At 46.2% G+C, this 14,056-nt stretch overlaps 1 protein-coding gene across 5 annotated transcripts in view; it reads left to right on the forward strand.

Moving 5' to 3' along the window:
• DISP3 (dispatched RND transporter family member 3) overlaps positions 1-14,056 on the forward strand; it is a 114,907-nt gene that overhangs the window by 13,183 nt on the left and 87,668 nt on the right. For 3 of the 5 annotated variants that reach the window (XM_090122840.1, XM_090122843.1, XM_090122842.1), the window contains 6 exons: positions 4,940-5,062; positions 6,095-7,099; positions 9,433-9,570; positions 9,874-9,983; positions 10,085-10,155; positions 10,597-10,742. The gene's annotated coding sequence lies outside the window, so the exon portion shown is untranslated. The remainder of the gene's footprint in view (positions 1-4,939; positions 5,063-6,094; positions 7,100-9,432; positions 9,571-9,873; positions 9,984-10,084; positions 10,156-10,596; positions 10,743-14,056) is intronic. The other 2 variants (XM_090122841.1, XM_031613354.2) reach the window with 2 other exon arrangements.

Below are 14,056 nucleotides of genomic sequence, written 5' to 3' on the forward strand. Positions count from 1 at the left end.
GACGGGATGTTCTGATTCCTCTTCTGATGGGAGCAGAAAGAAAAAGACAGGATCAGACATTAAACTAGATGATTTCTATCCTGAACAGAAGAAGCTTATGTGTTCACAGAGACAGAAGCTCTTCTGTCTGTGTTAGAATTTAACTGGCAGGGCTCTGTAATGTGGGAGGATTATGTGGCCTGACCCTCATCAAGTGAGTGTAGGCAGTGGAGGTAGCATGCAGGGTAGTCACTGTTGAAGAAGTGAGGTGTGGTATAGCCCAGTGCAGTGAATCCCTGGAGAGAAAGGAAGGTATAGTGAGCTCTAAAAGGAGGTGAGAGGACTGAGCAAGGATGGCAGAGGAGCAGGATAAACTCTGTATGTAGCATTGCTTTAACCTTTCTCTCTAAAGCTTGATGAGTCCAAATGCCCTGATAAGGGTGCATGTGAGTGGAAATCTTTATGAATGGGACAGCCATAGGACAGTGGAGGAAAAGCCACATGTCCCCCACTCAGTGCCTGTCACCTGTCCTCCCCACAGTGAGGACCTATGCAAAGTGGAACAGGGCCTGATGTGCTGACATACCATTGATCTGGAAATGGCTGTGTCTTGGAAAGTCAGAGCAAAGGTTCATAATTGAATCCAGTAGGTGCAGGACCCAGCTTGGGAGCTGATTGGTATTCAGCTCTGGTGCAAAGTGCTTAAGAAAAAACTTATTAATTTCCCCTTCCACAAAGAGCGGGAGTGCGACAGTAATCACAGTATCAAGTCATAATAATAAAAAAAATTCCATTGAAAATAGCTGTTAAGACTCTGGAGGGTTCAGCAGGGGAAGATTGTATTAAGATAAAGTAGATTATAACAGTGGCGGACATTAAAGGTTGTCATTGTATGGTAAATCACATCAGGAAGTCACAAAAGCTGCTCTTTACACAGTCAGGGATAGAATACTCTGATATAGCACCTGATTTATTCTCTGACCCCATTATGCCATCCCTGGCAAGCAGGTAGCTAGAAGGAGGAGAGGAAGAAGGGAAAGACTTGCCAGCCAGATATATGAGCTGTGGTTTTGGGGAAGGAGGTGGAACCAGGTTGAGGCCAGGCACGATGGTCCTTTCCCTTTCTGCAGTGTGCTGGAACTCTGCATACTTCCTGCAGTGCAGAGGTGTGAATCAAAGCGTTCCCCCACCTTTTCTCTCCTTTGGAAAATATCAGTGATCTGAGAAAGATACACATGATTCAAGCACTGTACGTCCCACAGGGGCCATCCTGCTGTTCCCTTGGTGATGGAGGTGCCAGCTGGGCTTTCCTACTATGCAGACTATCTCATTGCCACCACAGTATTCTGCCAGCAGTCCCCAGGCCCTAATATGTGCATATTCAGCCTGAAACATGCCCCCGTCCTAGTCCCTAGCTTCCCAAAAGTGTTCCATGTACAACTATCTTTCTTTTATCTGTCAAAACCTTTCCCCAAACTAAAATGCCAAAATCTCTTTGCTCCTTGTGGAACAAATACAATCCAGAGACAATGCAAAAAACACACTTAAACCTGATGGGTGTTGCCTGGAGGGACTTGGTGCATTACAGATCATGAGCAAAGCCTTTTTACTGCTGGAAGTGTAAATACTGGTAAGCAGGTAAGACAAGGACTATCCCTCCTCCCTGGCCAGTGCTGTGTGTACATCTTCCCAGGAGTCTGACCCAATTCTGTCCCAGTTCTGTCACAGATACAGATTAAATTAATGCCTAAAACCAGCCCCTTTCCCATTTTGCAGCTGAGTGCTTTCAAACTCCTGCCCACTGTTGTCCTGTGTCCTTGACAGATGTGCAGCTGAAAGGCACTTTTTATTCTGCTCCAGATCTAATGGTTCTTCTTCTAATGTGAAGAATGTGGACATACAGATCTTACAAAACTTACACAGATTTCTCCTGCACAAGTGTGCTTCTACAACTAAAATATGTTCTTCTTTTTCCATGGTCTTTGACATGCTAATCTCTGTAGTTTCAGGTGAAGAGTCAATTAGTACTTCTAGGTTTTATCATCTTAGAAGTGAGAAAAAGTATAATATGTATTAAATATACCTTAATATATATCGTATATCATCCAACCTGGGATGGGGCACTCATAGCTCTCTGGGCAGCAGTGCCAGGACCTCACTGCCCTCTGAGTAAAGAATTTCCACCCATTATCTAACCCACGAGTGTCCAAGCTTTTGGCTTTCCTGCCATACCGCCAATATCTAGCTCTGACACTTGGTGTGGAGGAGCTCCTGCCATGATGGCACCGGGCAGGGAGTGCCAGGCTGTGGGTTGGACGTGCTTGATCTGACCTAAATTTCGCCTTCTTTTTACTTTAAAACCATTCCCCCTTGTCCTATTGCTATCTTCCCATGTTAAAAATCAGTCTCCTTCCCTTTTAGAAGCTCTAAAATTCCACTACCTCCCTCACATGATTCAGCAGACATTTGTTGATGGGGTCCCACTCTTGACATGCACAACCTCTGAGCTGGGATGCATTTTATTCACATTTTCACTAACAGGGTGGGTACACATAGTACCTGTGCATGAAAGGTGCCGTGATGAAAGGCCACAGTCCGTGCTGGAATCAGAAAAAAACAGGTTTGGGTGGACAAATGCCAAAGGCAGATGCCAGCTCTGGAGGCAGGACACAGTGCAGAATGTCCCTCTGCAGCAGGACCAGGATGAAGGAGACAAGTTGCAGTAGTCCTGAGAACAGCAGAAACCTCATGGGAAACAGTGGCATGGCAGTGAGTAGATCAGTGCCCCCAGAAGAGGATGCCATCAGGGGCCGTGTTGGCCTTGATGTGCTGCGATCTTCCTGAGCTCCTGTAGGCTGCTTGGATCGTGCCTGCCCTCTGCCTCAGGTCTGAGCCAGGGCTGGGCCCTCATCTTTGTGGCAGTGTGCTTTTTGGAGGTCTTTGATCTCCTCACTGCCTGGAGAAGCAAGTCCAGTCAACAGCCCGCTCAGTGCTGCTCAGAGTGGCCTTCCCCCCATAAATACAATTCTCTCCGTTCCCTCCCTCCCATCCTCAAAACCTTGTTCATCTCTGCTTGTTCTGTGACAGACTCCATCAGCTCTGCAGGCTTCCTCTACACTGCAAAGCAATTGAGACATGTTGCAGTGATGCAGGATGGGACAGGGCAACCCCAGCCCTTCCCGAGGGCACAGCAAGGCCAGGCCAAATCATGGCAGCAAGCACAGAGGTGCCCACAAGCTGGTGCCATGGCCCAGCAGCTCTGCCCTGTGGGATTGCTGCAGATAGGTTCACACATCTAGATCAGCTGCAGCAGCAACGGGCTGCCTGAGGGGTGACATTCTTCTGGTTCAATTGCATTGCTATGTTTTTTAATGTAGTTCAGATCTTTTGCCCGTCATGCTGCTTTAGGAGCTCTCATGAGGTGGAAGGAGAAGAGAAATAAGCAGCCACACTTCTGAAGAAAGTCAAGGGGAAAGCGTAAATAATAAAAGCTTTGGCAGCAGCTGTAGAGCTGGAATGAGAATGGAATAGAAAGCTGCATTTTGTAAGTCATCACTATGTTTAAGCTGCGTGATTTCACCTAACTCACTAATAATGCCTGTTTTTCAAAAGAGCAGCCGGGCGATTCATCCATTGCATTCTGTACTGAAGTAAGGAATCGCCTCAGCAGGGCAGGGGAATCCCCTGTCACGAGGATCTGCTGCTGCTGTTATCCTGCCTCACTGCAGTGGTGGCTAACAACATCAAGGACATGGCTGGGGGTTGCCTCAGCTCTTCTGAAGCATGAGGTGTTGTCTGTCTCCCGATGGTCTTTCACTAGGGCACAAATGATGCTGGAAGGAGGAATATGAATCAAAAAAGAGTTTAAAGCTTTTGGAGCATGACTGTAAAACATTGGAGCCCACGTGGAGAAGGACCTGGGTGTCCTGGTGGCCAACAGAGTGACCACAAGCCAGCAGTGCACCCTGGTGCCCAAGAGGCCAATGGGACCCTGGGGTGCATGGCACAGAGCATGGCCTGCAGAACGAGGGGGGTTCTCCATCCCTCTGCTCTGTCTAGGGAGGCCACATCTGGAACACTGGGCCCAGTGCTGGGCTGCCCGGTTCAAGGCAGGCAGGGAACTGCTGGGGAGAGCCCAGGAGGGCTACAGAGAGATCAGGGCCTGGAGCATCTCCTGTGTGAGGAAAGGCTGAGAGCCCTGGGGCTGTTCAGTGTGGGGGGGAGACGGCTGAGAGGGGATCTGAGCAATGTGTATAAATATCTAAAATGTAAGAATCAGATGGATGGGTCCAGGCTCTTTTCAGTGGTGTGCAGCAACAGGGTAAAGGACAGTGGGCACAAACTGGAATAGAAAAGTTCTGTACAAATATACAAAATAACTTCTTTAATGTCAAAGTTACAGAGCCCTGGGACAGGCTGCCCAGAGAGGTGGTGGAGTCTCATCTCGAGATACTGAAAACCCACCTGGACTCTTTCCTGTGCAATGTGCTCTGGGGAACCTGCCTTAGCAGGGAGGTTGGACTCAAGAGGTCCCTTTTATGATCCTGGTGCTCAGCTCTTTTGAAAATACAGAGCCTGATATGGGCACTGAGTCTGTGTGCATCTTCTGCCAAAATTGTAATTCCCCTTCTGTTAGAAGCACATGAAAGTCAAGGAAAAACAGGGAAAAAGTTCCTGATACTTCTTTCTCCAAATACTGAAGCAGGTGCATTTTGATGATACAGAGTTTTTGAAAGTAATCTGAACTTGCATGCTCAACTCTTAGAGGAGTCAGTAAGAACATTTACACACCTCCGTGCCCTTCAATTGGAACTGACCTATCTGACATAGTTGACCAACTGTAGTGGAATAGCTCCAGCCAATGGCTTTTTATCAGAATTTTCTATCCAGTGCAGATAAACTCAGTGAAAGCTCTGAATAATGACTACACTTCTGACAATGCTGTTTTCTGTCATTGCAGAATCACAGCTTGTACATTTTTGTCCTTATACAACTCTGTGGAATGTGACAATGCCAAGAAGTTGCATCTGGTTTATACCAAGGAAGCTAAAGAGGTGACTTGATCACTGCCTTCAAGTACAAGGTAAAGATTTCTGATAACAGAATGCTCATTAATCTACTAGTCAGTGGCCAGTGAGATCCAGTGCCTGAAAGCTAAATAGCTAGGATATCTAGACTTTGACTGGAAATACAATTTAAACAATACATTAAGTACTGGAGAAGCTTACCTAGGATTATAGTGGAGGATCTGTTACTAAAAGTTTTTGAATCAGGGCTGGGTGTCTTCCAAAAAGCATACAATAGCTTAGTTAGCCGGGCGTATAGTAGGAATTACAGCTGTTTCTCAATGAATGTTATTATTTGAAGGAACAGAGTAGCTTAGATTTTGGGGCAAGGAGAGAGAAGAGTATACCAGCCAGAAGTGGTGGTTCTGGAGTTATCCTAATGGAACGGAGCTCTGTTTCTTTGCTGTTAGGAAGCCAAGGAAATTGTATCTTCCAGGTGATCTTGACCTGCTTCATTTAATCTGTTTTCCAAGCATTTTTCTGAGTGTTCCATTCTGCTCCCTCTGGGGGATTTCTACACAATCTCCCTGGGGAATTTTTCTCTGAATGTTGTGCCAAACATGTGTTCCTCACATGCTGGGTAGTGTAACATCCCCAGCCTGAAACTATGCATACAAATAAACTCAAGAGACTCAGTGTTTGAGGCCTTAGTTCCATCATCCCCTGTTGTCAGAAGCCTAATGAGCTGTGTTATTAAATGGCTCTACACTGTTCCCTTGTGCTGGTGATGAACGTGGCCCACGGGCAGAGGAGATAAGCTGCCCAATTGTATTGATTTCTTCAGTGCTCAGAAATTCTAGATTGCAATGCTGATGGAGTTAGTGTATTAGTGACTATCCAGAGCCTCTTTAGGCCAAAGGGAGCAAATCCACCAGCTCAGACTGCCCAGTGATGGCCTTGAGCACTGCCAGTGATAGGGCACCCACAGCTCTCTGGGCAGCAGATCCAGGACCTCACTGCCCTGTGGGTAAAGGATACCTTCCTAATATCTAAACTAAATTTCTCCTCTTTTTGTTTAAAGCCATTCACCCTTGTTCTGTCATTATCAGACCACGTAAAAGTCAATCCCCCTCTTGTTTATAAACTTCCAAGTACTGAGAGGTCACAATGAGGTCTTCCTGGAGCTTGCTCTTCTCCAAGCTGAACAAGGCCAGCTGCAGCAACCTTTCTTCATAGAAGAGGTGTCAAGTCCTGCTCAGAGGGCAGAAGTTAGCACTTGGAAACAGAAAAGGAAACTGGGAGAAAGTTTGCCTGATTGCTGAGCAGCAGGTTCTGAAAGCTCCCCTTCCTACTGACTCAGAGGAAAGGAGGTAGTGTCCAAGTATTTATCCTTCCTAAGGGCAGTCTTGATTTAAGAGTAAGGAACAGGAAATTGCAGTGGTATAAGGCACAAGTAATGCAATTATGGTGATATAAAGCCAACAACAGCCACATCCTGAGTGACAGAATGAGGCTGGAGCATGGCAGAGCAGTGCCTGATGTTCCATGTGCCTCCCTTACCTCGTAGCAGGGTGTGCTGCAGGGAGCTGGAGCACCAGCAAGGGGTGACAGGTCTGTGAAGGAAATAAATGTACCTGCACAGAGTGCTGCCCCCGGCTATGGCTTGCTATTAATAACAGTAATAACATATGCCAGGATGTGGAAGAGGCATCTTTAGTAAAGTGCTGATCACTGCCACTATCTGGGGCAGAAACAAATTGAAAAAACAGTTTCATTATTTTATAATGCACTGTAATGTCACTTTTGTGTTTTTTATTATTTCCCTGCGTTTAAGTTTTGTCTGCAGGGGGGCTGTCTGTTGCTAATATTTGGTGCTGCAGATTGGCAGGTGGGGTGATATGAAAGGGAATGCTCAGCAGCCCTACCCAGCCACAACTAGAGGAGTCAGAACAGAACAGCTCCAGAAGCCAACTGCTCTGTGGTCTTATCCACTGAGACGTGCCACAGTCAGCTTGTTCTCCCTCTGCCCCAGATCTGCTGCAAATGGAACCATTTGGAATGCAGCCTAAATCCCAGTGGAGCAATTGGGATGCAGATGGCAAGGAAAGCTGAAGGTAATTTCCTCCTGTTCTGCCATACTAAATGGTAAATGTGCAGAGAAGAACCTGCTGTATACAAAGGAGGAAGGGGCAGAGGCAGAGAGATTTACAGCAAGTTACTGGACCAGAGTCCCTGCTGAATGTGAGCTACTTTCAAGTTCAAGGGCTATCCATCCATGGGATTAAAGCAAGAGTGGATGCTGTGCTGAGAATGTAAGCCCCAGTGCAGCACTCTGGCAGTGACAAAGAGATCACCCAAGCAGAGATCAGAGGTTGTTCTGAAGGAGACCTGGACGATATTTAAGTACATAAGCTTCAATAGCTTCCCTTTTATTAAGGCATGTATTTTTGCTGTTCTCATAAACTCCACTTGGCAAAGCCTCTTTAATACTGAATCATTTATTTTTCCACTGAGAAAGATGACTCTGAGTGTAGGGTCATTATGGAGAAAGTTGCAGTGCACTTGTTTACACTGATTGAAAGTGTGTTTTGTGCTGTTCCCTGATGCAGTGAGTCTCTCTGAAGGTGAGTAATCCACAGACCTGAGCAGGCTGGGACAGCAGCTGCATATCAGCACAGTCAGCCAGTGTCCAAGCACATTGCAGTGTCCTTTGTTTTGTTTGTAGACCTGAAAGGATCCCCTTGCCTGTGTTATCCATGAGGTTGCATGGAAGTAGCAGCAAAAGACAAACGAGAGAGTTTTTCCTTTCTCCTGGGGCTGAGAAACAATGTTCTTTGTGTGCTTTTCTTTCTCTCTCTCTTTTTTTTTTTTTTATTCTTTCTTTTAATGAGATGCACAAAGGAAGGAGGAAAAGCAAATTTAATTATAAAGCCATATCTTCCTCCCTTCTCTGTCTTTCCGGACTGGGAAGTGCAATCATCTCCCCTTTGATGCAAGAATGAATTCAGCAGCATGCATTGTTAAATTATTATTTATTTAAAATGAAAGGAAATTACTTTCAGTTCAGTGCCAATTTCTAGCCCAGTGAGAACAGCAAGGGGAGAAAATAAAGCACCAGCACTTCAGAGGATGACAGAATTCTCATATACAAGTATATGCATACAGTAGGTATAGGAGTCAGGGTGACTGTATGAAGGAGTGCATGCTAGCTGGACAGGTATCCTCTCTGGCTAGTGCAGAGATGTTATGGAGGCAGAGAAAGCACTGTCTTGTTTAACCCTTTAGAACCATCAGTACATGCTAAGTTGTACTGTTGTGGCACTTAGCCCCATCCCTGCAAACACCCAAGGTGGAGGGGCTCTGAGCACTGATGGAGCTGTGGGTGTCCCTGCTCAGCGCAGGGGTTGGACCTGACGGCCTTTAGGGTCCCTTCCAACTCCAACCATTCTATGAATCTATGAAATATGTTAAAAGCCAGGCTGTGGATCAGTGAAAGATGTGGGAACGGAACTCAATATCCACAGCCCACCACAGCACTAGGCTGCATGTGCTTCATATCTTCAAAAACAAGCTGAGAATGTTGAATGTGCTCTCTGGTACAAGACCAAACTCTTTTGAAAGTCTTTGCACCTTGCATAGTAGAGAGGAGTCTTGGTTCACCAGAGTGTTAATAGAATCACAGAGTCATAGAATGGCCTGGGTTGAAAAGGACCACAGTGATCATCTGCTTTCAACCCCCCTGCTATGCGCAGGATCGCCAACCACCAGACAAAGCTGCCCAGAGCCATATCCAGCCTTGCCTTGAAAGCCATAATTCACCAAATCAGAACCATTTTTATTTGTCAGAGCATCACTATTCAGGGCAAGCATGGATCTGAGTGAAACATAAGTGTCAATGCTGTGTTTCTCTTGACTCATGATTTCTTTTTTCTGATTAGGAGGCAGACATCTCCCTGTCCTTACCATGCACTGCTATGAGGAAGGACAAGGCCATCCAGGCTCCAATGTCTCCGTCTCATTTTATTTCTATGAGTTGTGAGCAGCCTGGGACGTTATGTGAGGCCTAAATGAGGTCCAAGAAAAGGTTGACTCAAAAAATAAAAGATTCCTTTATGATCTGTGCTACAGATGGAGCAACAAATGGATAATAAAAGGGCTGGAGACTGAAGACAAATCCTCCCCTTAGATTAAGGAGAATTAAGTCCTTTGGGGGATGTGTAATGTATGAGGCTTCATTATTCTTCTTGGGGGAAGCAGCTTATGATCCCTTGGTCAGAAAGATAAAAGAATCATAAACTCAAATGGCTCCATATAGTCCATGTGAGTCAGACAGCATCAGAGAATCTGCTGGAGGTAAGCTAGATACAAGCCAGCCTGCCTTGTGCTGTAAAAGCAGCTCCTGTGGCACTGCAAATCATATTGTCTCCACACTTTCCTATCTCCTCAGGGCATTTGGATACATGCTGTTCCATGGATGTCTAAATGGAGAGAGGGTCTTCTAGAAGCACATAAAGGACCCTAGAGGAGACAAGCATTGGGAAAAAACTGTGTCAGAACATCTGAAATGCCTCCTTCATCATCCCAGGTACTTGCTCTTCTCCAGTCCAAGCTTTCCTACCCTCAGCCTCCTGTGCATTCTTTCCCCTACTTGATGCCTACCTCTGCTTTTCTCCCACCAAGGCTCTCCCTGACCCACACCCCCATCTCTCTTGCACCTGCTCCTGCCTGAGCCTTATCCACCTCGTGATGCCCAAATGCATTTGTTACCTTTAATCTCAACTCCTGAATCCTTTTGTTCATTTTATTTTATTTTTATTTTTTGCCAGTTTTTCAGCTGATTTAGTGTTCTGAGAGGTCCTAACACATCTTCTATTCTATCTTTTGTCAGTTTTGGAAGCACTTACTTAACCTGTATCAGGATGACTCAAAACAACATCAGTGTTTGTCTCTGGAGTGAAAAGAAATAATGTGCTTTGTTCTGCTGCTTCCTATTCAAAGGTAAATTGCTTTGGTTTTCTCCACGAGCAGATATTTTATTTACCTCTCTCTCTGGTGTCTAGCAGATTTAGGAGAAATCATGTTTCCTTGTTTTCTTACAGATTTTGGAGATGGAGAGAAACTCCATTCTGGATAACTTGACGTATCTCTCATAGTGGAGTTGTACCTCAAAGTAAGACAATGCACACTCTTGTACTGATCATGTCACTGCACTGGGGAGCGTGCATCTCTGTGCATCATTGAGTTTACTTTCTACTTTCTTGACATGCTTATGGACTCTGCATTCTGTATGCTCCCCTGTCCATTGCATGTGCCAAGCTGTATACAGGGCCTTGTATAGGTATGTGTTACATTATTGTGATTTCATACGTGCGTATATCCTTGCTGTTCTCAGAGCACCAGAGCATTCAACACAGCTGTGTGAGGCATTGCAATTTGTGGCTTTAAAGCAGATCCACCTGAGGCACTAAGAACACCAAAAACATGTTTTGGTGTCTATAATCTTGTTTTACTTCATTGACTCTCAAGTTTTGAGAAATCCAGTGTGGATTTTCCATTCTTGGCTCACTCTCTCCATCTCCTTTTTCCTTTGTTTCTCTTTCTGCCTCTGCAGAGATGTCACCATGATGAAGCCCTTGATGGATTCCTGGGTGAGTCCCACATGGTGGTGATGGATTGCTGCTCTGTGCTGCTGCACGCTCCAGCTGTCTCCATGGTTCAGTCTGCTGGATTGACAGAGCCCATAAATCACTCTGGAAGGTAAAGCGCTCTGAGAGCTCTGTCCCCATCTGTGATGTGCTGATGGGACACAGCCTTGCAATACCACATGCGTGTGGATGGTGGCAGAATTTCAGATCTCAGATCTGACTGCCAGGTCCTTACATGCCCTGCTTTGGGGTTGAGGAGGCTGGGAACATTTTGTTTCTCCCATTGCTGTTTCCTTTCCCTACATATGCAGTGCTTCACAGAATTGGAAAAGGAAGGAGCTATGACCTGAAGAACTTGTAGGGGAGAAATGAGAATTGAGCATTGGTCTTGTACCATGGGGGTGACTGCAGAGACTCCTCACCAGAAGACATACGTACAAAGGGGGGAAAGAGTTTCAATAGGGCTGTATTTTTTGTTAGTCCCCTCTAGCCATTTTTGGGGTAGAAATGAAGGAGCTGAAGGGCACAGTGAACACAGAGAAAAAAAGGGGAATCTCAGCAAGGCAAGCAGGTAAAGCTTCACGTTATACTATTCTGGGATGCAAGAGATGCTTGTTCTTTGCAGGTGTCCAACAATTTGCCAAAATTGTCCTTGAGAACCTGTGCAGTGGTACTCAGCCCCTCATTGCAAGAAAGATACTGAAGCTCTGGGGTGTGTTCAGAGAAGGGCAAGAAATCTGTGAAGGGTCTGGAAGGGGGAACAGCTGAGGGAGCTGGAGCTGGGGTGGGTCAGCCTGAAGAAGGGGAGGTTCAAGGGAGACCTCATCAGTCCTGACAACTCCCAGAAAGGAGGTTGTGGCGAGGTGGGGGTGAACCTGTTCTCCCACGTAACAGCAACAGGACAAGAGATGATGGCCTCAGGCTGCATCAGGGGAGGATCAGGTTGGATGTTAGGAGAGATTTCTTCTCTGAGAGAGTGGTGATGCATTGGCACAACTGCCCAGGGAGGTGGTGGGTCACCATCCCTGGGGTGTTCAAGAGCCATAGAGATGTGGCCCTGAGGGATGTGGTCAGTGAGCATAGCGAGGATGAGTTGGTGATTTTGGAGGTCTTTTCCAACCTTAATGATTCTATGTTTCTCTTCCATCCTCTCAATGCACGTGACCCCTGTCCACCATGGGCACAGCACAAACACATCAATCATACCTGCAAAGCATGCAGCTACCTTCCTTGCAAATCCTGCAATTGCTTCAAGGAAATTCCCCAGTTCGTTCACCATTTGTCTCATCAGGACGATGACTGTCTCACCTATCTCTGTAACCACCATACCAGCTGTAGCTTTGTGAATCTCTGGAGTGGCCCCCAGCAGTTGGGGGCCACCGTTTTCCACAGGGTGGCAGCAGCATGCTTCCATTATGCTGTTTGCTGGGTGATCCCACTTGGGTGCTCCCCACTCAAGGTTCTGGCTGGGATTAAACCTGAAAAGAGAGAGGTTTCTTGGAAGGAGAGGGGGAAATCTGCATTTGCTCCTTGCAGACAGCAAAGCATCCACAAATGAAGCATCCTGACAATACTTAGAGACAGCAGGCAGGAAGAGCTGTATGCAGGATGCACCTATTTCTTTCCAATGCAGCATGAACCTGCCTTCCAGATTAACCCCACTGTTTTGTTCCCTCCACCTCAGAAAATCCTCGGGGTGGAAGAGAGAGAGGTTTTGTTTCTCGAAGATTAAAACTGCGAAGTGACAGATGAAATTTTTATCATGATGATTTTTATTTTTGCGCCCGGGTTTGAAATGATGGTGAAAATTCTCAACAAAAATACCTCATGAATATTCAATTGCAGCGCCAGCAACACTTTGCAGTCATGGATTATTTATACACGAAATAACCAAAGCTTCATAAATAATAAAATAGCAGCAATCTCCACTGTGTTTTATGTTCCCCATAGCCAGCAGGGAGGCAGAGAGGATGTGTCTTTGTAGCACATTTACATGCTGTATCAGCCCCTTGCGGTCTGGGAGCAGAGGGGAGGACAGAGGCAGCAGAACAAAGTGTGCAGGTGAAGGCAGTGGAGGTGTGGATGTGCAGAGCACAATGTGTGCACAAGGAAATGTCTCATGGGCTTCTGTGTCAGTGGGTGCATCTGGCTGCAAAGGGCTTCTTGCATTGTGTGAACCATGTGTGGTTTTGAGTGGGAGGGATCACAGCACTGGGAAAAAACTCATAGCCAGGATGTGTTTGTGAGAAAGGAGATTGAGCTTAGGTTGACCTTAGATTTGGAAAGGACCCTTAAAGGTCATGCAGTCCAACTGCCATTCACTGAACAGAAACACCTGCAGCTCCGTCAGGTGCTCAGAGCTCCATCCAGCCCTTTGATGTCTCCAAACTTGGCTGCATTGGCTTCGTGTAGCTCTTTATCATCCCATAAACATAAGGGATGTCTGTAGCAGAAATGCTAAGTCACAGCTTGAAGCAGTGATTGAGCACCTGGTGGGAAGGCAGGGCCAGCCCAGGAGAGGTCAGCTGCATGCAGTGGATGACCAGAAGGGCTGGAGCCATGATCCACCCCTTCCCAGACCTCATTTAAGGGCTGGCAGGGTAGAAAAGGTATTTTGCTGGAGAACCCTGTGTACCTTGAGGCTTTTGGACAGTTAGCAGAATCTTTCCTTTATTTCTGTGCCCATAGTTGTTGGGCACAGGATTTTGTTACTCTGCTGTCATTGCTTTCCATTGTGTTACAGTGTCCCATAACAGACTGCAGTGGTATCAGGCTTAAGTTGGTTGAGAAATGAAGCCCTCAATTCTCAAGCTGCCTTAACAAAATCTGTGCTTGGTAGCTTCAAATTATCCAAAAAGTCCTATGCCAGCCAAACTAATGGTCCCCTCCTGTGAGAAGCTTGGGTTGTCCTAAGTTGGTGTGGATAAAGGAATAGAGCAGGCTGATTCTAGCAAGAATAGCACCTGCTTTAATTCCCCTCTTGCCTCTAAGTGTGCTTTAATGCCCAGTGCAAATCTCTCTCGCTCTCATTTTCCAACTGAAAGACGGGTGCGTGATATGCAGCTTGTTATACGAGTAGCCCAGGGAAAAGAAGCATCATTTTAGGGAATGTGTAATGCAGCTCCTGTCCTCCAGCCTAACTCCACTGTTTAATCAATAATAAAACAGGATCGGATTTAATGGCTGCTTTCCTGAACACCAGGCAGCAGTGTGAGCACCTGAGCTTTGCAGGCTGCACTGCTTTTAGGAGGAATGCTCCTCTGCCCAGATGCCTTCGCTGGGTATTCTGCAGTGAATTAATCCAATGGAGATAAACAAAGAGAACAAAACATTGCCCGTAGTTTTCCCTCCTTTCCTGAAGGTTGATGCTGGTGTCCCTCTCTTTACCACTCCCACTGGGAAGCACTAAATGCCAAATCACTAAAA

The sequence above is a fragment of the Phasianus colchicus genome, chromosome 22 (assembly GCF_987193195.1).
Source record: "Phasianus colchicus chromosome 22, bPhaCol1.hap1.1, whole genome shotgun sequence".
NCBI lineage: Eukaryota > Metazoa > Chordata > Aves > Galliformes > Phasianidae > Phasianus > Phasianus colchicus.